Source organism: Tursiops truncatus, chromosome 4 (genome assembly GCF_011762595.2).
Source record: "Tursiops truncatus isolate mTurTru1 chromosome 4, mTurTru1.mat.Y, whole genome shotgun sequence".
NCBI classification, from domain to species: Eukaryota; Metazoa; Chordata; class Mammalia; order Artiodactyla; family Delphinidae; genus Tursiops; species Tursiops truncatus.
In genome coordinates this window covers 24,035,491-24,053,119 of record NC_047037.1, presented here as the reverse complement: position 1 = coordinate 24,053,119, position 17,629 = coordinate 24,035,491, and the positions used below count along the sequence as shown (strand labels likewise).

The 17,629-nt window shown below is 38.4% G+C and overlaps 1 protein-coding gene and 1 non-coding gene across 2 annotated transcripts in view; one reads left to right on the top strand and one right to left on the bottom strand.

Annotated features, from left to right (window-relative positions):
• Positions 1-17,629, bottom strand: part of SLC9A9 (solute carrier family 9 member A9) — a 538,561-nt gene that overhangs the window by 168,079 nt on the left and 352,853 nt on the right. The window lies entirely within an intron of this gene.
• On the top strand, positions 2,551-2,624 carry TRNAG-UCC (transfer RNA glycine (anticodon UCC)). Its single transcript has one exon. It is a non-coding gene; the product is annotated as a tRNA-Gly (tRNA).

The window sequence follows — 17,629 nt, the reverse complement described above, 5'->3', positions numbered from 1 at the left end:
GCAGCAAGAAAGAAAACACCTTTCTCAGGCCTCTCTCCCCTCCACCCAACACACACACACGCACACACACACACACACACACACACACACACACCCCCCTCTGCTTCTACAGACTCCTTCTGTGGGGCTGGTCCTATGACTTTTTATTACTCTCAGATAGCTTAAAAAATGGTCCTCTGATCAAAACAATGAGGTGTCACCTCACTCTGGGCAGAATGGCCATCATTAAAAAGTCTACAAATAACAAATGCTGGAGAGGGTGTGGAGAAAAGGGAACCGTCCTACACTGCTGGTGGGAATGTAAATTGGTGCAGCCACTACAGAAAACAGTATGAAGGTTCCTCAGGAAACTAAAAATGGTGTTGCCATATGATCCAGCAATCCCACTCCTGGGCATATATCCAGACAAAACTCTAATTCAAAAAGATACATGCACCCCTATGTTCATAGCAGCACTATTGACAATAGCCAAGACATGGAATCAACCTAAATGTCCATTGACCCATGAATAGATAAAGAAAATGTGGTAATATATATATATATATATATATATATATATATATATATACACACACACACACACACACACAGTGGAATAATACTCTGCCATAAAAAGAATGAAAATTGCCATTTGTAGCAACATGGATGGCCCTAGAGATTATTATACTAAGCGAAGTAAGTCAGAAAAAGAAAGACAAATACCGTATGATATCACTTATATGTGGAATCTAAAATACAACACAAATGAACTTATCTATGAAACAGACTCACAGACATAGAGAACAGACTTGTGGTTGCCAAGGCAGGAGGGTGGGGGAGGGATGGATTGGGAGTTGGGATTAGCAGATGCAAACTAGTGTATATTGGATAGATAGACAACAAGGTCCTACTGTATAGCACAGGGAACTATATTCAATATCCTGTGATAAACTATAATGGAAAAGAATGTAAAAAAGAATGTATATATATGAAGCACTTTGCTGTACAGCAGAAATTAACACAATGTTGTAAATCAACTCTACTTGAAGAAAATACACTATAAAGAGAGTGTGTCTAGTATGTTATACATATGGGTGGGGCAGACTTACTTTTCATTATTTACTCTTTTGTATCTTTCAAATTTTGTACTTTATATATGCATTTCCTATTCAAAAAGAAATAAAATAATTTAAAAAAGAGTCCTCTGGTCACTTGTAATCACAGAAATAGTCTCAGGTAATAACTATGTTCAGTCACATGTAATAATATCAGAATCTGAGTTTCATTCCAAGTGAGTTCCCTTCACCAGCTTGGGCCTGCTGCAAGGATCCATCTTTCTTTTGATCCTCCTGATGTTTCCCACTCCACTCCTACTTGCTAGCTTGTCTTCTCCAAGGTTAGGGGACAGGAGAAGGAGGAGAAGTAAATAGGCAAGAAAGGTTTCATTTGTCTGGCACAACTAAGGTGCCATTTCCTTTGGCTGTGACAGATGTTGGAAGTTGACCGGTGTGGGCATTTGTGAGGGCTCTTCAGGAAGCCCAGAGGGCTCTCTAACCTGTGGTTTCCTACATGGTTTGTGCGTTTCATCCACCCCTCCTTTGGCCCCTGAACAACCAGCTGTATAGCCCTGGCTTTCTTCCGCTGTGATCTCTGGCCTCTCCGGGTGACATTCTAGGGCCAGGTCTACGACAACTCAACACAACAGGATCAGCCTATTACACCACATGATACGTCGACAGGAAACATGCTCCTTAGATGCGTTCTCAGTGGAAACACATCAGCTTCCTAAACTGTGGCTCCCACTCTGTTGCAGGCTGTTTCAGCCAGCTCCTGGCTCTTTAGATTTCTCCAGGTGAGTCAGGCAGCAGGTCTGACACTGGGTCTCTCAATCCTCTGGGGACATTCATCAAGCCTGTCAACGGTCTCAATGAACCTCGTCTCAGGGGCTTAAGGGGAGGGGCAAGCTTCATGTGTGTTATCCCTTTCTTATACATGATGTGACCCACAGATTTACTTTGCCCAGTGGAATGTGAGTAAACATGATACACACTACGTCCAAGTGGAAGCTTTTAGAGACTTTGGAAGTTTCAGCCCTTTCTCCTGTCGTGGGAGAGAAGCATGTTCCAGATAAGGCTGCTCCTTAGCCTGGGTTTTAGGATGAGAAAACAGATGGCAGAGCTCCAGCCAACCGGCAGCCAAGAGGAGTGAAGCCCAGCCGAGCTGCAGCTAAGTAGAGCCCAGTAGAGTCAGACAGGTAGGTGACTCCTAGCCTTTACATAACTTGCACAACAAACATCAAACATCAGCAAACATCTTTGTGGTTGCAGATCACTGAGATATTTGGGCTACTGTCCCTGCTGCAAAAACTGACTAGCTAAGTAGTGGCACAGTAGGTATTAGGAAAATTAGAGGGAGTATGTCCTAGAATCCAAGTGAAGAAGGAGGTTTCAAGTAAAAAGGAGGATCAATTGAGTTAAATGTTGTTGATCGTCCAATAAAATGAAAAGTGAGGCTTGACCATTGGATTTAGCAACATGCAGGGGAGCATCAAGACTGGTAAGAACAGGGACTTCCCTGGTGGTCCAGTGGTCCAGGACTCCGCATTTCCACTGCAGGGGACCCAGGTTCGATCCCTGGTCAGGGAACTACTGCAAGCCCCGCAGCCAAAAAAAGAAAAGAAAAAAGAGTGGTAAGGACAGTTTGGCAGAATGATGCGGGCCACTGCAATATCAGAGTACATTCAAGAGAGATCGGGAGGAGAGGATTTGTAGATACTGTGATTTGAAAACGCTTTTGAGGGATTTTGCTATAAAGGACAGCAAAGAATGAGGTTATAGCTGGAGGGGGATGTGTGGGCAGGAAAGGTTTTTTGTTTTTACTTAAGATGAGAGTGATAACACTAGGTTTTTAAATTATTCAGGGAAGGGGGCAAATGGGGGCAAATGATGATATGAGAGAGAAGAGAGATAAATGCTGGAGTGATGTCTTCCGGTAAGTGAGAGAGGATGAGAGTAACACACGAACAGGAGGATGAGGCTTAATTGGAGCAAGATTAGTTTGCCCCTTGTAATACAACAAGGTGGAGTTTAAGGGCATTGATACAGGGAAGTAGGTAGATAAAGGGGGAGCTTGTGAAAATGATCTTCTGATTGCTTCTGTTTTCTTAGTGAATCGAGAAGATCATCAAAGGAAAGAGAAAGCTGGGGAAGAGGTGATGGGGGTTTGTGGGGAGGAGAGAAGGTACGAATGAGCTTGTCTAGCAGAGCGGGGTTGTTCATGGGTTAGGGAACTTTAGGATTATCTCTGCGCAGCCCTCAAAGGCCCTGAGTGCCTTCTGAGTGCCAAGCATGATGCTAAAAGCTAGGAGACAAAGGGAAGTCTCACGGTCTAAGGTAGAGAATGCTACCATCAGCAACATTCTGCCTTTTTCCCATTTCCATTTGATGTGCGTCACATGCTTGAAACTACCTCTGTATCCCCCATCCCCAAGCCCCACCTATCACAAATACACTTGGCAGAAGACAAAATTACGATGTTGCTATTTATTTTTATAGCATGTATTAGAAGTTATGAGACACACTGAACAATCCAAAGAGATGTTAACTGTAGGATGTAAACACAGGCCAGATTTTCATTTCACCTTAGTATCCTACTGAGTTAGACAGGATTTGGCTCAGTGACAGAAAAAAACAAAATCACAGCCAGATGTTTGTGTTCAGGATTGGAGGCAAAAATATTAAGTAAAACAAAAAAATCAAAACTATACTATCAATAATCATCAGTAGCTTTACAAAATATATTTATTCCTATACTTTTGTGCTACTTTTGTTGTGTTGCCAACAAAAAAATTTCTGAGAAAATGATTGCCTCAAAGTTTACCTTGAATAAAGGAAACAGAGCAAGTCGAAATTTGCAAATGCCTTGTGTGACTTCTGTTTAAAATGGTTTCACGTTAGCAGTCCCTAATGGTACCCCTCCTGATTTCCTACTAAAATGCTTTTGAAGGCCCAGAAAAGGCAAACAACTCCAATACCATTGAAAACCTAAAATAACGGGCAGGCTAGTGCTAGAATCTCACAGGAGTTTTCAGTAATCATAAGCTGGAGGAGGGACCTTCAATGCGGTGGAGGGGTAAGACGTGGAGATCACCTTCCTACCCACAAATACATCAAAACTACATCTACATGTGGAACAACTCCTACAGAACACCTACTGAACACTGGCAGAAGATCTCAGATTTCCCAAAAGAGGCCTAAGGGTGACCTACATGCAGAGGCGGGGCCACATCCAAAGCTGAACCCCAGGCGCTGTGTGAACAAAGAAGAGAAAGGAAAATTTCTCCCTGCAGCCTTGGAAGCAGTGGATTAAATCCCCTTGATGTACCCTGCATCTGTGGAATACCTGAATAGACAATGAATCATCCCAAAATGGAGGTGGTGGACTTTGGGAGCAAATGTAGACTTGGGTTTTGCAGTCTGTGACTGATTTCCTTCTGAGTTTTATGTTTATCTTAGTTTAGTTTTTAGCACTTGTTATCATTGGTGGATTTGTTTATTGGTTTGGCTGCTCTCTTCTTTTTTTATTCTTTTATTTTAAAAATTAAAAAAAATTAATTTATTATTAAAAAAAAATTTTTTTCTTTCTTTTTTTCTCCCTTTTCTTCTGATCTGTGTGGCTGACAGGGTCTTGGTGCTCTGGCCTGGTGTCAGGCCTGAGTCTCTGAGGTGGGAGAGCCGAGTTCAAGACATTGGACTACCAGAGATCTCCCGGCGCCACATAACATCAATCAGAGAGAGCTCTCCCAGAGATCTCCATCTCTCCTCCATCTGGATGCCCCATGCCAAACAACTAGCAAGACAGGAACACTACCCCATCCATTAGCAGAGAGGATGCCTAAAATCATACTAAGTTCACAGACACCCCAAAGCACACCACAGGATGCAGCTCTGCCCACCAGAAAGACAAGATCCAGTCCCACCCACAAGAACACAGGCACCAGTCCCCTCCACAGGAAGCCTACACAACGCACTGAACCAACCTTACCCACTGGGGGCAAACACCAAAACCAATGGGAACTATAAACCTGCGGCCTGCAAAAAGAAGACCCCAAACACAGTAAGTTAAACAAAATGAGAAGACAGAGATACACACAGCAGATGAAGGAGCAAGGTAAAACCCATCAGACCAAACAAATGAAGAGGAAATAGGCAGTCTACCTGAAAAAGAATTCAGAGTAATGATAGTAAACATGATCCAAAATTTTGGCAATAGAATGGAGAAAGAACAAGAAACATTTAACAAGGACCTAGAAGAACTAAAGAGCAAACAAACAATGATGAACAACACAATAAATGAAATTAAAAATTCTCCAGAAGGAAGCAATAGCAGAATAACTGAGGTACAAGAACAGATAAGTGACCTGGAAGATAAAATAGTGGAAATAACTACCACAGAGCAGAATAAAGAAAAAAGAATGAAAAGAATTGAAGACAGTCTCAGAGACCTCTGGGACAACATTAAATGCATGAACATTCAAATTATAGGGGTCCCAAAGAACAAGAGAAAAAGAAAGGGACTGAGAAAATATTTGAAGAGATTATAGTTGAAAACTTCCCTAATATGGGAAAGGAAATAGTCAAGTCCAGGAAGCACAGAGAGTCCCATACAGGATAAATCTAAGGAGAAACACACCAAGACACATATTAACCAAACTCTCAAAAATTAAATACAAAGAAAAAATATTAAAAGCAGCAAGGGAAAAGCAACAAATAACATACAAAGGAATCCCCATAAGGTTAACAGCTGATCTTTCAGCAGAAACTCTGCAAGCCAGAAGTGAGTGGCAGGGCATATTTAAAGTGAGGAAAGGGAAAAACCTAAAACCAAGATTACTCTACCCAGCAAGGATACCATGCAGATTCAATGGAGAAATTAAAACTTTTACAGACAAGCAAAAGTTAAGAGAATTCAGTACCACCAAACCAGCTTTACAACAAATACTAAAGGAACTTCTTTAGGCAGGAAACACAAGAGAAGAAAAAGACCTACAAAAGCAAACTCAAAATAATTAAGAAAATGTTAACAGGAACATACATATCTATAACCACCTTAAATGTAAATGGATTTAATGCTCCAACCAAAAGACACAGACTGGCTGAATGGATACAGAAACAAGACCTGTATATATGCTGTCTACAAGAGACCCACTTCAGACCTAGGGACACATACAGACTGAAAGTGGGGGGATGGATAAAGATATTCCAAGCAAATGAAAAGCAAATGAAAATCAAAAGAAAGCTGGAGTAACAATTCTGGTTTTTTTATTTGTTTTTTTTTTTTTTTGCGGTACGCAGGCCTCTCACCGCTGTGGCCTCTCCCACTGTGGAGCACAGGCTCCGGACGCGCAGGGTCAGCGGCCATGGCTCACGGGCCCAGCTGCTCCATGGCACGCGGGATCCTCCCAGACCGGGGCACGAACCCGTGTCCCCCGCATCGGCAGGCGGACTCCCAACCACTGCACCACCAGGGAAGCCCTGGTGTAACAATTCTTATATCAGACAAAATAGACTTCAAAATAAAGACTATTACAAGAGACAAAGCAGGACACTACATAATGATCAAGGGATCAATCCAAGAAGAAGATATAACAATTGTAAATATTTATGCAGCCAACATAGGAGCACCTCAATACATAAGGCATATGTTATCTGCCATAAAAGGGGAAATCAACAGTAACACAATCATAGTAGGAGACTTTAACATCCTACTTTCACCAATGGACAGATCATCCAAAATGAAAATAAATAAGGAAACACAAGCTATAAATGACACATTAAATAAGATGGACTTAATTGATACTTATAGGACATTCCATCCAGAAACAACAGAGTACACTTTCTTCTCAAGTGCTCATGGAACATTCTCCAGGATAGATCATATGTTAGGTCACAAATCAAGCCTTGGTAAATTTAAGAAAATTGAAATCATATGAAGTACCTTCTCCGATCACAATGTTCTGAGACTAGACATCAATTACAGTGAAAAAAAACTGTAAAAAATATAAACACATGGAGGCTAAACAATACACTACTAAATAACCAAGAGGTCACTGAAGAAATCAAAGAGGAAATCAAAAAAAACCTAGAAACAAATGACAGTGAAAACATGACCACCCAAAACCTATGGGATACAGCAAAAGCAGTTCTAAGAGGGAAGTTTATAGCAATACAACCCTATCTCAAGAAACAAGAAACATTTCAAATAAACAATCTAACCTTACACCTAAAGCAATTAGAGAAAGAAGAACAAAAATACCCCAAAGTTAGCAGAAGGAAAGAAACCATAAAGATCAGATCAGAAATAAAGGAAAAAGAAATGAAGGAAACAACAGCAAAGAACAATAAAACTAAAATCTGGTTCTTTGAAAAGATAAACAAAATTGATAAAACATTAGCCAGAGTCATCAAGGAAAAAAGGGAGAAGACTCAAATCCACAGAATCAGAAATGTAAAAGGAGAAGTAACAACTGACACTGCAGAAATACAAAGGATCATGAGAGATTACTACAAGCAACTATATGTCAATAAAGTGGACAACCTGGAAGAAATGGACAAATTCTTTGAAAAGCACAACCTTCCAAGGCTGAACCAGGAATAAATAGAAAATATAAACAGACCAATCACAAGCACTGAAATTGAAACTGTGATTAAAAATCTTCCAACAAACAAAAGCCCAGGACCAGATGGCTTCACAGGTGAATTCTATCCAACATTTAGAGAAGAGCTAACACCTATCCTTCTCAAACTCTTCTAAAATATAGCTGAGGGAGGAACACTCCTAAACTCATTCTACTAGGCCACCATCACCTTGATACCAAAACCAGACAAAGATGTCACAAAAAAAGAAAACAACAGGCTGATAACACTGATGAACATAGATGCAAAAATTCTCAGCAAAATACTAGCAAACAGAATCCAACAGCACATGAAAGGGTTCATACACCATGATCAAGTGGAGTTTATCCCAGGAATGCAAGGATTCTTCAATATATGCAAATCAATCAATGTGATACACCATATTAACAGACTGAAGGATAAAAACCATATGATAATCTCAAAAGATGCAGAAGAAGCTTTCCACAAAATTCAGCACACATTTATGCTAAAAACTCTCCAGAAAATGGGCATAGAGGGAACCTACCTCAACATAATAAAGGCCATATATGACAAACCCACAGCCAATGTCATTCTCAACAGAAACCATTTCCTCTAAGATCAGGAACAAGACAAGGTTGTCCACTCTCACCACTATTATTCAACAAAGTTTTGGAAGTTTTAGCCACAGCACTCAGAGAAGAAAAAGAAATAAAAGGAATCCAAATCAGAAAAGAAGAAGTAAAGCTGTCACTGTTTGCAGATGACATGATACTATACATAGAGAATCCTAAAGATGCCACCAGAAAACTACTAGAGCTAATCAATGAATTTGGTAAAGAAGCAGGATACAAAATTAATGCATAGAAATCTCTTGCATTCCTATACACTAATGATGAAAAATCTGAAAGAGAAATTAAGGAAACATTCCCATTTACCACTGCAACAAAAAGAATAAAATACCTATGAATAAACCTACCTAAGGAGAAAAAAGACCTGTATGCAAAAAACTATAAGACACTGATGAAAGAAATTAAAGATGATAGAAACAAATGGAGAGGTATACCATGTTCTTGGATAGGGAGAATCAACACTGTGAAAAGTACTATATTACCCAAAGCAATCTACAGATTGAATGCAATCCTTATAAAGCTACCAATGGCATTTTTCACAGAACTAGGACAAAAAATTTCACAATTTGTATGGAAACACAAAAGACCCCAAATAGTCAAAGCAATCTTGAGGGAGAAAAATGGAGCTGGCGGAATCAGGCTCCCTGACTTCAGACTATACTACAAAGCTACAGTAATCAAGACAGTATGGTACTGACACAAAAACAGAAATATAGATCAATGGAACAGGATAGAAAGCCCAGAGATAAACCCACACACATATGGTCACTTTATCTTTGATAAAGTAGGCAAGAATATACAATGGAGAAAAGACAGCCTCTTCAATAACTGGTGCTGGGAAAACTGGACAGCTACATGTTAAAGAATGAAATTAGAACACTCCCTCAGACCATACACAAAAATAAACTCAAAATGGATTAAAAACCTGAATGTAAGGTCAGACTCTGTCAAACTCTTAGAGGAAAACAGGCAGAATACTCTATGACATAAATCACAGCAAGGTCCTTTTTGACCCACCACATAGAGAAATGGAAATAAAAACAAAATAAACAACTGGGACCTAATGAAACTTCACAGCTTTTGCACAGCAAAGGAAACCATAAACAAGACAAAAAGACAACCCTCAGAATAGGAGAAAATATTCACAAACGAATCAACAGACAAAGGATTAATCTCCAAAATATACAAGCAGCTCATGTGGCTCAATATCAAAAAAATAATCAACCTAATCCAAAAATGAGTAGAAGACCTAAATAGACTTTTCTCCAAAGAAGATATACAGGTTGCCAACAAACACATGAAAGGATGCTCAACATCACTAATCATCAGAGAAATGCAAATCAAAACCACAATGAGGTATCACCTCACACCAGTCAAAATGGCCATCATCAAAAAATCTACAAACAATAAATGCTGGAGAGGGTGTGGAGAAAAGGGAACACTCTTGCACTGCTGGTCGGAATGTGAACTGGTACAGCCACTATGGAGAACAGTATGGAAGTTCCTTAAAAAACTACAAATATAACTACCATATGACCCAGCAATCCCACTACTGGGCATGTACCCTGAGAAAACCATAATTCAAAAAGAGTCATGTACCAAAATGTTCATTGCAGCTCTATTTACAATACCCAGGAAATGGAAGCAACCTAAGTGTCCATCATCGGATGAATGGATAAAGAAGATGTGGTACATATATACAATGGAATATTACTCAGCCATAAAAAGAAATGATATTGAGTTAATTGTAGTGAGGTGGATGGACACAGAGTCTGTCATACAGAGTGAAGTAAGTCAGAAAGAGAAAGACAAATACCGTATGCTAACACACATATATGGAATCTAAAAAATATATATATGGTTCTGATGAACCTGGGAGCAGGATAGGAATAAAGATTCAGATGCAGAGAATGGACTTGAAGACACAGGGAGGGGGAAGGGTAAGCTGGGACAAAGTGAGACAGTGGCATGGATATGTATACACTACCAAATATAAAATAGGTAGCTAGTGGGAAGTAGCCGCATAGCACAGGGAGATCAGCTCGGTGCTTTGTGACCACGTAGAGGGGTGGGATAGGGAGAGTGGGAGGGAGACACAAGAGGGAAGGGATATAGGCATCTATGTATACATACAGCTGATTCACTTTGTTACACAGCAGAAACTAACACAACATTATAAAGCAATTATATTCCAATAAAGATGTTGAAAAAAATAATCATCATAAGCTATTTTGAGAAGAGCAACCAGTGGCCTATCCCTACCCCTACCCCACTTCATGGAATACAGCAAACTTGCCTGTCTGCAAGACAGCTGAAACACACTATATTCTTCGCCCCACTATCTGCCCCAACCTAGAGAACTGGTATCAACCAAACCACCTAGAGAAGAAAGTCATAGGGTGGGATACAAGGTGGCAGTTGGGGGTGTTGTGTCACCCTCACAATGGCAGGGACTGTGGTTTCTTGTATTCTATGCTTTATCTGGTGGCTGGCACAGAATAGAAGCTCAATAGATATTTGCTGAATGACTGTGAATGAGTGAAGGAAAGGATGGGGGACAGAGGTCAGCATTTGCAATGGCACATTGCATTCCAGGGGTATAAATGTCCCATAAGTAAAGTGGTAGCCAAGGGTGCAGGTGGGGAGATGCCAGGAGCAGAGTGTGCAGCATTGGTTCAGAGGGCCTCAAGACTGAGAAGTGAGGATGACAGAAAATTCTACACATAGGGCATAGCTTCAAAGAGGAATATTTGCTTGATCCTAGAGCCTAGGCTACAGATGTTGCAAATTGACTTGCTTGCTATGGCTCCCAGAAAATAATGTGATGAACAACCAGATGGCTGTTTAGGGGAGCCTGGGGCAATCCACATACCTGTATGTTGGCAAATACCAGGTCTGGAAATCTTTCTCCATATTCAAATACTACTGGAGACAAGAAAAATCACACAGAGCTTACCAAGATGTTTTATAGAACGAAGAAAGAGGAACATCTTCCTAAAGACCTAGAAGAAATGAGCTTCTGGAATCAGGATAAAATTTTAGAAAACTGTTAGGCATCCTCAAAACATGCAGTAATCCTGGACTATAAGAAACAGGTTGGAAAGTCACCAAGGAGAGAATAGATTACATTGTTCGTGTTTAAATTAACCTGACCTTACTAGAAACAATTTGGCAAAATATATTTTGAGCTGTAGAAAATATTCTACCCTTGACTCCTTAATTTCATTTTTATTCTAAAACAAATCAGAGATACTAAAAGTTTTATGCAAGTATGTATGAAATAAGTACATCATTTATAACAGTTTAAAATAAATCTAGTCTAATCTAATGCCAATGTAGATAAATAATTTTGGCATATTCATATGATTTTGTTATTCAGTCCTTGAAAACATAATTTCAAAGGATAGCTAATAAAATTGGAAAGTTATCATGCTATATTTTAAGTAAAGAAATAACAGATCTGAGTTTTGTTTAAAAAAAATTGATTTCCATAAAAAAGTCTATAGAAAAATGTACTACTGTTAGTAATTATCTCTGTATAGAAGGACTTCAGATGAATTTCATTTTTTAAAATAATTTTTTAGTTTTCTAATTTTATATAATAAGCATATATTAGTTTATATTCATAAAAATTAAACACCTGCTTAAATGCCTGGTAATGGCTCATGAAAAATAGAATTAAGATTACTGTTTCAAACATTTGTATTTTCTCCCCTTTCTCTGAGAATCCCTTTGAAATGCTAAGAGTGCTGTATAAAAATGAGTAGATCCATGGCGACAGTAAAATTTAAAAAAAAGAGAAGGGTGGGATTATTTTGCTGGCTAGACCAGAATAAACTGCAACCCACATGGACAGAGGCTGCAGGCAGGCAGCTGCACTCCCTGGCAGAGCCCCAGGAGGGCCACGCAGAGGGACAGGTGAGGAAACCCAGGCTGTGGTAGCCCCAGAATGGACTGAACCAAATCCATTCCCAGCATTTTAGCTGGAACTTTCCAAACAAAGATGATCATTTGCTTGGTGGGGACTCATGTGTGGGTGCTGTGCCCAAGAAGAAAGAGTGACAAAGAGGCTCAGGGGGACATGCAGTGACCTTTGAGGTACGTTTTGAATCCTGCAGAAAATAAGAAATAAGCAGCCAGTGCCACTGAGAAGTCAACTGTTGAGATGCTTTTCACCCTCATCTCCAAACATGAGTGTTGCTTCATAACTGGCCAGTTATACTCTGCACTACAGATCTAGCACTGGGAAGCATAGAACACTCTGCCCATTAAGAAAAAGAAGAAAAGGAAAAGAAAAGAACAGCTAAGACTCTTCCAAACATTCCTTGTACCGAATACAATGAAATCTGCATGAAAGCATATTTTGCCTCTAATGGGCAATTCCCTGTCTTAAGCAATTTCTTCCAAGTGACTCTGTGTGATAGAATTCAACACTTATTTTTAAAAACTCCAGTTAAAATCCCATATTTTGGCTTGCAATTGATCTCCAGGGTAGATGCTAAATGGGAGCTTTATTGTAATTCTTTGGATTTTACACATTTTAAACCATAAGGTTTAAAGTGCATACTAGCAGGTAAAAGATTATAATAGATTAAAAAAATAAGACTTTATTTTCTGAAGAGAAGTTAAGGACTTCAGGGAATGAAATGATGTTGATCAAAACACTGAAATCTACTAGCTCACTGCTTACTTATAGCCAGAATGAAATGGAGGAAATAGGGAGTCCCCACTGTCTAGTGCTAATGAAAATGACTTTGCTGTATTACTTTTTAAGATTCCACATTATGAGAACTAGAGGATAGAAGAGGGGCATGAACATATAAGAAGGATACAACCATTTTAAGTTTCATTTCTGGGATGAGAAAGACATACCAGACAATTTGAAGATTCCCTATCATAAAATGGTGTACTACACACAACACATCAGAAATATGTGAAAGACTGTATAAAATTAGAATGCAAAACCTTGACTACAAAAAAAAAATATAGTGGGAAATTTAATGTACCTCTTTCAGAATCTGACATCTAGTAAAAATATAGATAAGGATATAGGGAATTTGAGTAACATAACCAAGAAACTCAATACATATGTGCATAACTTTTTTCTTAAAAATAGCAAATATACTTCTTTTCATGTCCATGGAATATACACCCAAATCAGTCATGTACTTGATCACAAAGAAAACTTATATTTTGTTATTTAAAAAATTTTTTTTGATGTGGACCATTTTTTTAAAGTCTTTATTGAATTTGTTACAATATTGCTTCTGTTTTATGTTTTGGTTTTTTGGCTGCGAGGCATGCGGGATCCTAGCTCCCTGACCAGGGATCGAACCCACACCCCCTGCATTGGAAGGCAAAGTCTTAACCACTGGACCACCAGGGAAGTCCCGAAAATCTTACATTTTAAAAGTAGAATTATTACTGATAACATTCTCATAATTTGATAAATTAGGAATAAATTTTTAAAAAGGTGATCAAAACTGTGATCATTTGGTAAACTAAGAAATTGTCAAAAAATTACCTATCAAAGGAAGTCAGAACTGAATCATCTCAAATGTAATCACTGAATCAGAAAAGGATCATCAATGGATGCTAAAAACAGTGGCTTACAGAGAGATTGGAGACAGGAGATTCACACAGTGCTCAAGTATTGCCCCATAGGTTAAAAACTAATTCCAAAGGTAAAACTATACTTTTACAATGGGGGTTAGCGCTGTAACCATATGAACAAACTTAGCATCACCGAGAGTGGGACAACTTGACCTTACGTGCCTGTTGATATGAAATACGCATTATTAATTTTTTTTTGAAATACACATTATTAAGCATACAGCATTACCAATGAATATTCTTTTCTTTTTGGCTTAAACAACAGACATTTAATTTCGTCACAGTTCTAGAGGCTAGAAGTCTACGATCAAGGTCCCAGAATGGCTAAGTTCTACTGAGGGCATTCGTCCTGGTTTGCAGACAGCCACCTTCTCCCTGTGTCCTCATTGCATTCCATGGAGCATGTGTGCAGAGAGACAGCGATTGATCTCGATCTCTCTTCTTACAAGTCCACCAGCCCTGTCAGCTAGGACCCTACCCTCATGATATCATTTAACCTTCATTACCTCCTAAAAGCCCTGTCTCCAAGTATACTCACACTGGGGATTAGGGCTTCAATATGTGAATTTTGAGAGGACACAGTTCACTACACAGCAGGGTAAGTCTCAGTTCGGACTAGCCACATCCACATGGTCAAAAGACATGGGGCTACCAGGTACCGTGTGGAATAGTACAGTCCAACAGTTGTACTTGAAACATACCCCTAACGAGTAAGAAAGACTTGTGCATTTGCCAATGAATATACTTGTCTAAAAGGTTCAACCTGAATTTCGAGCCTTGACCTAATTTCTAGTTTACAGGAAATATAGCAGAGAGAAGAACATATTAATGGATGCTGGGAGGAAACAAACAAGTCCAGAATGTGGAATAGTGTGCAAAACAACTGACCTGGTTTCTTCTAAAAATCAATGTCATGGGGAAGAAAACGAGAGAAACTGGTTTAAAGAGACTAAAAAAAACCCAACATTGGCCAAATATAATACATAATCTTGATTTGATCATGAATTAAGAAACATCTATACATAATTTTTTTTGCAATAACTGGGGAAATTTGTGTATGTACTGATAAAATTATTAATTGTTTTTAATATTTTTAGACACAGTAATGGTATTTTGGTTACCTAATAGAATGTCCTTGTTTTTCAAAGTTGTATCCTTTAGTATTTAGATAAGAAGTGTATGTCTGTTTTTACATTGAAATGATTCAGCGAAAAAGAAAAGAATAAATAAAAACACATTTAATCTATGTGATATATATATATGTATATATGTGATATATATTTATATATAAAGGCAAGAAAGCAAAACAGGCATATTATTAACAGTGGATAAAACTAGGTAAATTGTATATGGATATCCTTTTTAGTTGAACTATATGAAATTGACAATACTTGACCATTTTTGAGTTTAAAGAAATGACAATTTTACATTTGAATACACCAATTACCATAGGAGACACTAGAAGGGTGATTAAAAACCCACCATTAAAAGAACTCCAGGAACCAGATGGTTTTACAGCTGACTTCTAACTAGCCTTTAAAAATCTGATCATTTCTATGCTATGCTATTTCAGGCCATGAAAAAATAGAAAAGTCTTTAGCTCATGCTATGAATGTAGTACATCCTTAACACTATTTAAACCCAATTAAGACAGCCCCCTCTACCCCCCAAAAGAAAAAGAAAAGTATAGACTAACCTCAGTTATTGTTATAGATAGCAGAACTGTAGGAAAAAATCAATACCAGGATATCTATCAATATATTTCATCACATCAATAACGTAGAGGAAAAAACTATGTGATTATCGCAATATATGCTGAAAATACTATTAAAATTTATCTGACATTTCTAATAAAAGCTGTGAGTAAAATAAGGTTACTAATGAGTGCTTAGTTCTGCTTAATGGACTTTAACATGTATTTTCTTATTTAATGTTCACACATTTAATCTTCAGAGACAGATCCTGTTATCCCCATTTTGCTCTCTAGGCTAAATGTCTAGAAGAGGGAATGTTGAGTCCTATAATAATTGTATGTTTAACTTTATAAGAAACTGCTAAAGTGATTTACAGATTGGCCATACCATTTTGCATTCCCACCAGCAATGCATTCTCTTTAAGTGTGAGTATGTAGCTTGTATTTTCATTCTCTTAACAGTGTCTTTTGCAAATCGAAAAATATTCATTTTGATGAAGTCCAGTTTATCATTTTTTTCTTTTGTACATGATGCTTTTGGTACAATATTTAAGACTCCTTTGCCTAATTTACGGTCATGAAGATTATTCTCTTATGTTTCCTTTTAGAAGTTTTATATTTTACATTTTGATCTATGATCCACACATGTCCTGCATCCAGTATATGTCCTGTGCCATCCAGTATATAGTCTGGGACCTGAGTGATGCTCTATCTTGTAGCTCATGTCTCACACTTTGGTGTGCTGTTTAGGCTCAGATACATGCTTACATAGCTTGGAAGCGAGCCCAAAAGTTTATACACAATTTTATCGGATCACTTTCTTGTGCTCCCTCTACTCCACAATGTCTTCCACGTTTTCTGGCTTCCCAAAGCCCTGGGCTTCCGTTTCCCTACACTGCTACATGTTTCTCATGATTTTTCCATAATATTGGGCCTGTTTCCAAGCTCAAGCAATGATAAGATTAAGAGAGAAAAAAATGCAGTGGGACTTCTTCCCAAGGCCTCTGGACCTCAGTTCCTCTGGTTGGGAATTTGGGGTCCACCCAACTGTTGCTGCCATCATTACCACTGCTGCCTCAGGTTTGCCTGGTATTGGGATGAGAATGGAGTAAATGATAACAACAAACAAAAGAGGGGATTTCCCCAACTCTTTTGCCCCACAACAGTCCTATGTCCTGTTCTTTATGTCCAAAACAGATAATTTCTTTTGCAGTTCTTCCTTGTTGTGCAGTTCTGGCTTTTAAACTGCCTTTGAGTTCAGGTCAAGAGATTCCAGAGAGGAAAACAAAATGGGAAATTCATCACTGTTTTAATAGTACTCTGAATTCTGGTTTCCTTCCCCAATCTATCTGCTACCACTTTCTTTTAAGAGTCCTTAGATGACTGCTACATTCATTCTGGCCAGGGATTTTAGTTGCATTCGTTGGAAGAGACAGAGGGGAGTAAGTGTGCTTACACCATCTTGACCAGAACTGGAACCCCTCCATAGTCTTTTGGATCACAAGTTCCATCTACTGCATTTAAAATATTTTTTTTTCAGACTTCACCTATTACCCAAAGTAAAGATACATCTATTACTTAAAGTAAGGCACCTATATTTGATCATACTTTATGGTAGCAAGCTAATAAATTCTCTTTGATAGAGCAGAATGTTCACTGTTTGGTAAACTTAATAAATGGGTGAAGCTTATTAACATCGATGTTCTCAAGAGCATGTTGGAGAAGATAAATAAGAACACGCCTAGTGGAGGATAGCTGGCAGTTATGAACATAAAGACTATTATCTCTGAAACCGGCAAGATTCAGTACATAGAAAGAAAGCATATTAAAGAACCCAGATGGCATTGGAGGCAAATTTAGGAGCTGCTAATCCCTGCTTGTTAAAAACCTAGGATATATTTAGGTTAACAATAGGTTACTAGAGTTATACAATATCTTTAATAAAATATGTCAAACTAGATGGATTTAAGCAATAAATATTTGGAGTTGTGAAACATTTTTTAGAAGAACCTATGGAAAGTAGAACATAATTTTAAATGGGGGTCAGAGGTATTAAGTAC